The sequence below is a fragment of the Ursus maritimus genome, unplaced genomic scaffold (genome assembly GCF_017311325.1).
Source record: "Ursus maritimus isolate PB19 unplaced genomic scaffold, ASM1731132v1 scaffold_24, whole genome shotgun sequence".
In the NCBI taxonomy this organism is placed as follows: domain Eukaryota; kingdom Metazoa; phylum Chordata; class Mammalia; order Carnivora; family Ursidae; genus Ursus; species Ursus maritimus.
This window is the reverse complement of record NW_024424897.1, coordinates 22482110-22488811: the sequence shown is the minus strand read 5'-3', so window position 1 is coordinate 22488811 and position 6702 is coordinate 22482110.

Below are 6702 nucleotides of genomic sequence, written 5' to 3'. Positions count from 1 at the left end.
GTGTAGGGAACAAATGTCAGGGGGCAGGGGGAGGCGGAGAGAGCAGTCAGGAGGCCACCACAGTAACCCAGGGGAGAGGACGATGGTGCAGACAGCGGGAAGTCATCAGATTCTGTGTGTATCGTGAAGGTGGGGCTGGCAGGATCCGCGGACAGAGCAGAGGTGGGAACAAAAATCAGAAATTTAGGTTTGGGACCCGAACAGCTAGAAAGATCAAGCTGCCATCAGTGGAGATGGAGAAGGCCGTGGGTGAAGCAGTTGGCACAGGTGGGGATGGGGAGGTTAAGGTAGACAGAGAGTTCTAGGGTAGATCACCCAGTGGGACATTCCCCTGGAACAGGAAGGGGGCACTGGACAGATGACAACCTCTAGAAAACACCATTGACAGGTGGTGACTGGTGACCACTGACAGAGCAATTTCAGCAGGGGCAAGGGGGGCCAGAGAGTCAACTCGAACCGTGTAAAGCAGAGCAGGGGTGGGAGACAGAGAGACCAAGAGACAAGTACAGAGAGGTGGCCTTTTGGTTCGAGCCCATTTGGAGGGTGGGAGGAAAGAGGCAGATATGGGAGAGGTAGATCAGGATAAAGAGACCCCCCAAGAGGGAGGACAGACGAGTCCCGGCAGAGGCTTAGCCCAGACAAGCAGAGGTTTGAGCTCAAGGCACTGAGGGTCAAGGAGCAAAGAGAAGGATTCCAGAGACATTTCAACAGAAGTGGCCAGGCCAATGGTGGAGAGTAGGAAGTCAGGTGTGACTCCAGGATTTGCAGTCCCAACTCCACCATCCATCCTGAAGGCCTTCTGTGTCCACGTGAGTCCAGGCCTCCTCCTCATCATGCCACTCAGCCCCAGGGCCTCACCCTGCCCTGCCATGACCAAGGTAAACTACACCCGAGATGCTTAGCGCTTGGGGCACACACTCCTACCTGAACCCACATCCACACGGCTGCTTTCTCTGCTTCTGCGGCAGGCCACACTTGGGGAACACTGCTCACTGGATGTCCCTCAGCCCCAAGGAGCTCCCTCTCCTGTTCTCCACCTGAGTCCCCTATCCAGCAATGGCTTCGCTGTTTCATAGAAAAAAAAAAAAAATACAGTGCAGAATAAAAGAAGCCAAACACAAAAAGTACAAATGGTAAGATTCCACTTTGAGGAAGTTCTAGAACCAGCAAAATGAATCCACCATGATCCATAATGATAGAGATCACATCAGTGTTTGCCTGGGGCTGGAGGAATGCAAGGGGATAGGAAGGAACTTTCTGGGGAGATGGAAATGTTCTATATCTTTATCAGGGTGGTGGTTTACCTAGCTGTAAATATCTGTCAAAAGCCATCACTTGTACAGTTAAGATGTGTGCATTCTATTTCATGTAAATTATTCCACAAAAAGTTGATTTAAGGAAATAGAGAATGGTGGATGTTAACTAAGCTTACGTGGGGTGATCATTTCACAATACACACAGACGTCAAATCATGTCGTACACCTGAAAGTAATACGCCGTTAGCAATTATATCTCAATAAAACTGGGGACAAATTGAGAACTAAAAAAAGTTTTAAAAAGAGAAGATACATGCTAACAAGCAGAAAAGTCCTACACAGACATTCTCCAGTCCCATCCTTCACTTCCGACCCCCAAGAAGGGGGAAGCAGAGCGCCCTCTGGTCCACCCAAGCCTTGTGCGGGAGACTGTCCCAGAAAACTGCCGGCCACACCTCCCTGACCTTGTACTCCCCTCCCCTGCTGCCGCGTCTCCTGCCAGCTCATGGCCCAGCCCCTAGGAAGGTTATCTAATCTCCCCCTCCTCATGCAATCCATTGCCACCCCCTCCACCACACTGGACCAGTTGCCCCACTCTTGAGACACCTACCCTGCAGGCCACTCCCCCCCGCCCCCCTCCTTGGTTTCCATGACACCATTTTCTCTGGGGTCCTCCATCTCTGGACACTTCACATGCTCTTTGCCTGGCTTCTCTCGTTCTGCCCCTTCTTAAATGCCTCTGGCCTTGGGCTTCTGCTCTCTGCACCTGCACAGCCTCCCCAGGTGATCTCGACCGTACCGGGGCTCCAGTTACCATCTACTGCTGACAGTGCTCAAAGATATCTCTGATAGTTTTTCAGGGTATCAAGGATATGGCAGAAGAGGTGAACAGAATATCACATATGCTTCAAAAGCATTTTATAATTTTTAAAGTGACCTACGCATCCAACCCTCTTCTGGGACAGACCACTAGACCTCAAAGTCAACAAGACCCAATCTGAATTCATCAACTCTCCCAGTCCTGTGCCTCCTCCTCCTCCCTTCTTCATTTGCCCTGCTGTTTGAGACAGAAACCTGGGAGTCGCCCTCCCACTCCATGACTACCAACTGTCCCTCACCCTCTTCTCTCTAGTTCATCCTCTACACATCCTGTCTCTCTATGTCCACACTCCTGTACATGTCGTCTTCCTTACTGACCAGAGATGGTCAAACATTCATCCACTCACCCATTCACCCATTCACTCATTCATTCATTCAGCAAGTATTAACTGAGCACCCATTATGTGCCAGATGCTGACCCAGGTGCTGGGGATACATCAGCAAACACAACACATAAAAATCGCTGCTCTATGGAATTTACATTCTAGCACTTGTAATCATTTCAGAAGTCACCCCGTCTTCTGCCTTCACCCTCAGACCCCCAATCCTGCTACAGCCACTGGACTTTGCAACATGTGAATCTGCTCAGCATCTTCCACAGGGTCTCTTGCTCCTGGGGTCAGGTCTGGTCCATGTGTAAGGTGCCCTGATCCCTCCCCTCCCATCTGCCCTCATGTCCCCTTTCCTCCCACCATCAGCCACTTTCCACTCCTGCTTCGCTGAACACTTGCCCCCCCTCCGCCCGCCCCAACACAGCCGTGCGCTCATGCTAGCAAGTACACCTGCTAGTCCTCTGCCTTCAGTGCTGCCCTCACCTGGCGACCCAGCAAACTCCTGGTCACCTCCAAGTCATAGCTCCGACCCAGTCTCTTCCCAAGAGACCTGCCTAACTTCCCTGGGCAGACACTGGAGCTCCTTCTCCAGGGCTCTCTGTAGGGTGGTCCAGCCCCCGTAATAAGACATCATACTGTATGGTGCGGTTTGCCTGCCCACCAGCCAGCCCTTCCTCTCCACCTTGAACACCTGCAGGGCTGCAACCTGCTTCAATCCTTTCTGCATCAGCAAAGTCTGGCCCATTATCTCACACATAGTAGCCATCAACAAATGGTGGTAGATTAAATAAATGACAGTGAATGAGTGTCACAGATAGGGAGAGCTTTGGGGAGAAGGGGATAGTAAGTTCTGAACTAGCTCCAGAAGAGCCTTCTTACTGATCATTTGGACCCACCCCATGGTTAAAAGCAGGGTTCAAGTCCTGCTTCTGCACCTGCTGGCTGTGTGCTCTTTGTGCTCTGAGCTCGTTCCCTTCCCTGTAAAATGGGAACAAGAATAGAACCTATCTCAGCGGCATTGTAAGGAGCACATTAGAAGTCTGGCACAGTGCCTGGCACATCAGCTCCATCAAAAAGGAGCTGTCACTGTTATCATCATAATCACCATAGGTGTCCTTCCTTGTCTCCTGACCCTCCCAGCTCCCTAGTGCATTCTCCACTATCCCCTCCCTTCTTGCCTCCTGATCCATGCTTGACCCACAGCCACCAGTGCCTGGAATTTTCCAGGCTGAGGTCACCAGGGACCTCCTCCTTGCAGAACCCTTTCCTCTCGACCTCTCGATGGCATGTGACCCTGGCATCACTTCCTCCTTCTTAAAAGTCCCTCTCCGACTTCCATGATGTGAACTCTCCAGCTTCTCTGGACAGCCTTCTGGCCCTCTCACTCTGGGTGCCTCCAGCCCAGACACACACCATCCACTGGCTACTGAGCGTCACCACCCTGTACCACCAACACCCAATGTCAGCGTGTCCGAAGCAGTTCCTTACCAGCTCCGCCCCCCACCCTCACTCCTGGGGTCTATCAGTGAGTGGACAGATAAGCCCCATCCACCAAATCCCCAAGCTGCCCCTCTGGGAATCATCCCCCGGGTCTTGCTCTGCCAAGCAGTCCCAGTCCTGGTCTTGACATCCCACCTTCCCGACAGTCTCCTCCCCAGAGCTCCACTCCACCCCTCTGCTCTGCGGAGTCAGCCCGTCTTCTCTCAGCAGGGCCTTTACAAGTCTCCTACCACTTGCTATTCAAGTGTGCTCTTTGGATCAACAACACAGCATCACCTGGGAGCTTGTTAAAAATGATGGATCTCAGACCCCCACCTCAGACCTACTGAATCAGAATCTGCATTTTAACAAGACCCCCAGGGATTCCCATGCATTTTAAAGGTTGAGAATTGCTATCCTAACCAATTTCCCAACCTCCAGCCTCCCCCCAACCCTAACCAACCCCAGACTTGACAAGCAATGTTTGCACCACTTAAAAGCCCTTAGTGACTCCCCACTGCCCTCGGGATTAAGTCCAAGCTCCTCAGCAAAATATCCAAGGTCCCCTTAACCTAGCGTTTGCCTTAAGGCTACCCCTTTAACCCTCCCTCCCGCTCTCCTGCCACATCTACCACCCTGTGGCGGCCGCAAGGCACAACTTAGGACACACTTTGCTCGTTCCTACCTCTGTGCCCTTGAACATGCTGTCCACCCTGCCTGGAATGTTCTTCTTCTTCTCCTTCTCCTTCTTCTTTTTAAGATTTTTTATTTATTTATTTGACAGAGATAGAGACAGCCAGCGAGAGAGGGAACACAAGCAGGGGGAGTGGGAGAGGAAGAAGCAGGCTCATAGCGGAGGAGCCTGATGTGGGGCTCGATCCCAGAACGCCAGGATCACGCCCTGAGCTGAAGGCAGATGCTTAACGACTGTGCCACCCAGGCGCCCCTGGAATGTTCTTCTGTCTCTTATCTGCCTGCATCCACTTGGTCCCAGCTGAGACCTTCTCTGACTCCATAAACATAATCACTTCCTTCCTGCCCATGTTAGCACTGTTCTGAGCACTAGCATAGCTCTTAAATCCTTGAAGTTATTTCTCTCTATGTCTATCACTCCCACCATCATGGGTGCTATCTGTGTCTCTCCTATGACCCATTCATGAAGATTCAATGAAGCGTTTGCTCAAAGACTGAATAATACATTTTCAACTTCTGTCGTGACAGCAACTATTAACAGGAGGAATGAAGATTAGACTGCAGGAGGAACTGGTGGAAAAGGGGAATACAGCAGGGCAAACATGCTACTCATCTGTCATCTCTCAGCCTGGAAACTTCCCAGGACCAAAGTCATCAACCACAAAATGTTAACTGCAAGGAGATTTTCAAGGTCCAGTCACCCAACCAAATGCCAGAGAGGGCAAGTGCTTTGCCCAAGGTCACACAGCTGGCTAGGGGCAGGGCTGGGATTAGATTCCAGGTAGCTCTGGGAAAAGACTGGGCAGATGGCTATTATACCCCATGAACCTCTTCCTTTCCTATCCATCTTAGCTCCCTAAAGGAAGTTCCCTTACGCCCTAATGTAATCAAAGGGACTACCTGGGCTCACTCACAGCTCTTAAAGCACCTGTTGGGATCTTGACTGGCTGGAGTTGCCAAAGCCCTGAGGATTAGAAGAGGTTATCCAATTATCCCCATGTCCCAGATTGGCAAACTGAGGTAAGCCAGACTCTGCGTCACACTGCCAGCTAATGGCAGAGGCAGGATTTGACACTAAGTACTGTGCTGTTCCCGTAGAAAGATCTGAAAGGCCAAAAATCCCACCGTGCAGAGTCACTATTTACAATAATCATGACGACTGGCCTCCTAATGCCTGGGGAATCCCCTCACTCCCACCAGTTCCCCTTTAAATCGAGCTTCTTTCCCTCTTGCACAGGATGTCTGACTTAGGAAAGAACCTGTACGCCCGCCCTCGCACCCCAGGCAGGCCTACTGGAGAGACCACCGCAGGGACATAACCTTTGACGGGGAAATCACCCTTCCCTGCGCCCCGCACTTGACAATGTCACTGTTGACATCAGCCCTAAGGTTAGTAGTACCGTCCACATTCTGAGATGGGGGAATTGAGGGTCGCAGAGTAGGAATTACTAACCGATGGGCAAAGCCAGTAAGTGGCTAGGCTGACTCTTGAACCCGGGTCTTTCTGACCCTAGCGTTTCTCTTTCTATTCGGCCACGCCAGGCTCTCCTACCCGGCAGGAAACCACCTGAGGCCTCGTACAGACTGGGTTACCTAGAGAAAGTAACTTAACCTCTCTGAACGCCCCAAGGTCAGAAGCTTTGCTTTCGGGAGAGAAAGCGAGACGCAAAACAAACGCAAACCCGCGGGCGCCGGCGCAGTTCTTTCCCGGAGCCCGGGGCTTTCTAATCCGGAGGGCGCGCCCCCAGCCCCCGGGACCCGCGAAACCAAGCGCCCGGCCGGCTAGCAGAAGCGAAACCTCAACACTCCTCAGCCTCCCCCGCTCGGTTCTGGGAACCAGAGAGCCAGGTTTCGTGGAAACGCGCGCGGCTGCAGCCGCCTCGAGCCCCGGGACCGCCCCGACCACAGCCCGCAGTCCCGGGCCGGGAGGTGCGGGGGCCGGCGCGGTCGGGCCCGAGCAGCAGCGCGACGCGCGCTTCCGCCCCGCTCGGCTCCGGCGGCGGCCGCGGCGGCCCCACAATCCCCTTCTGGCTCCGGGGACGGGCGGGGCGGGGCGGGGCGGG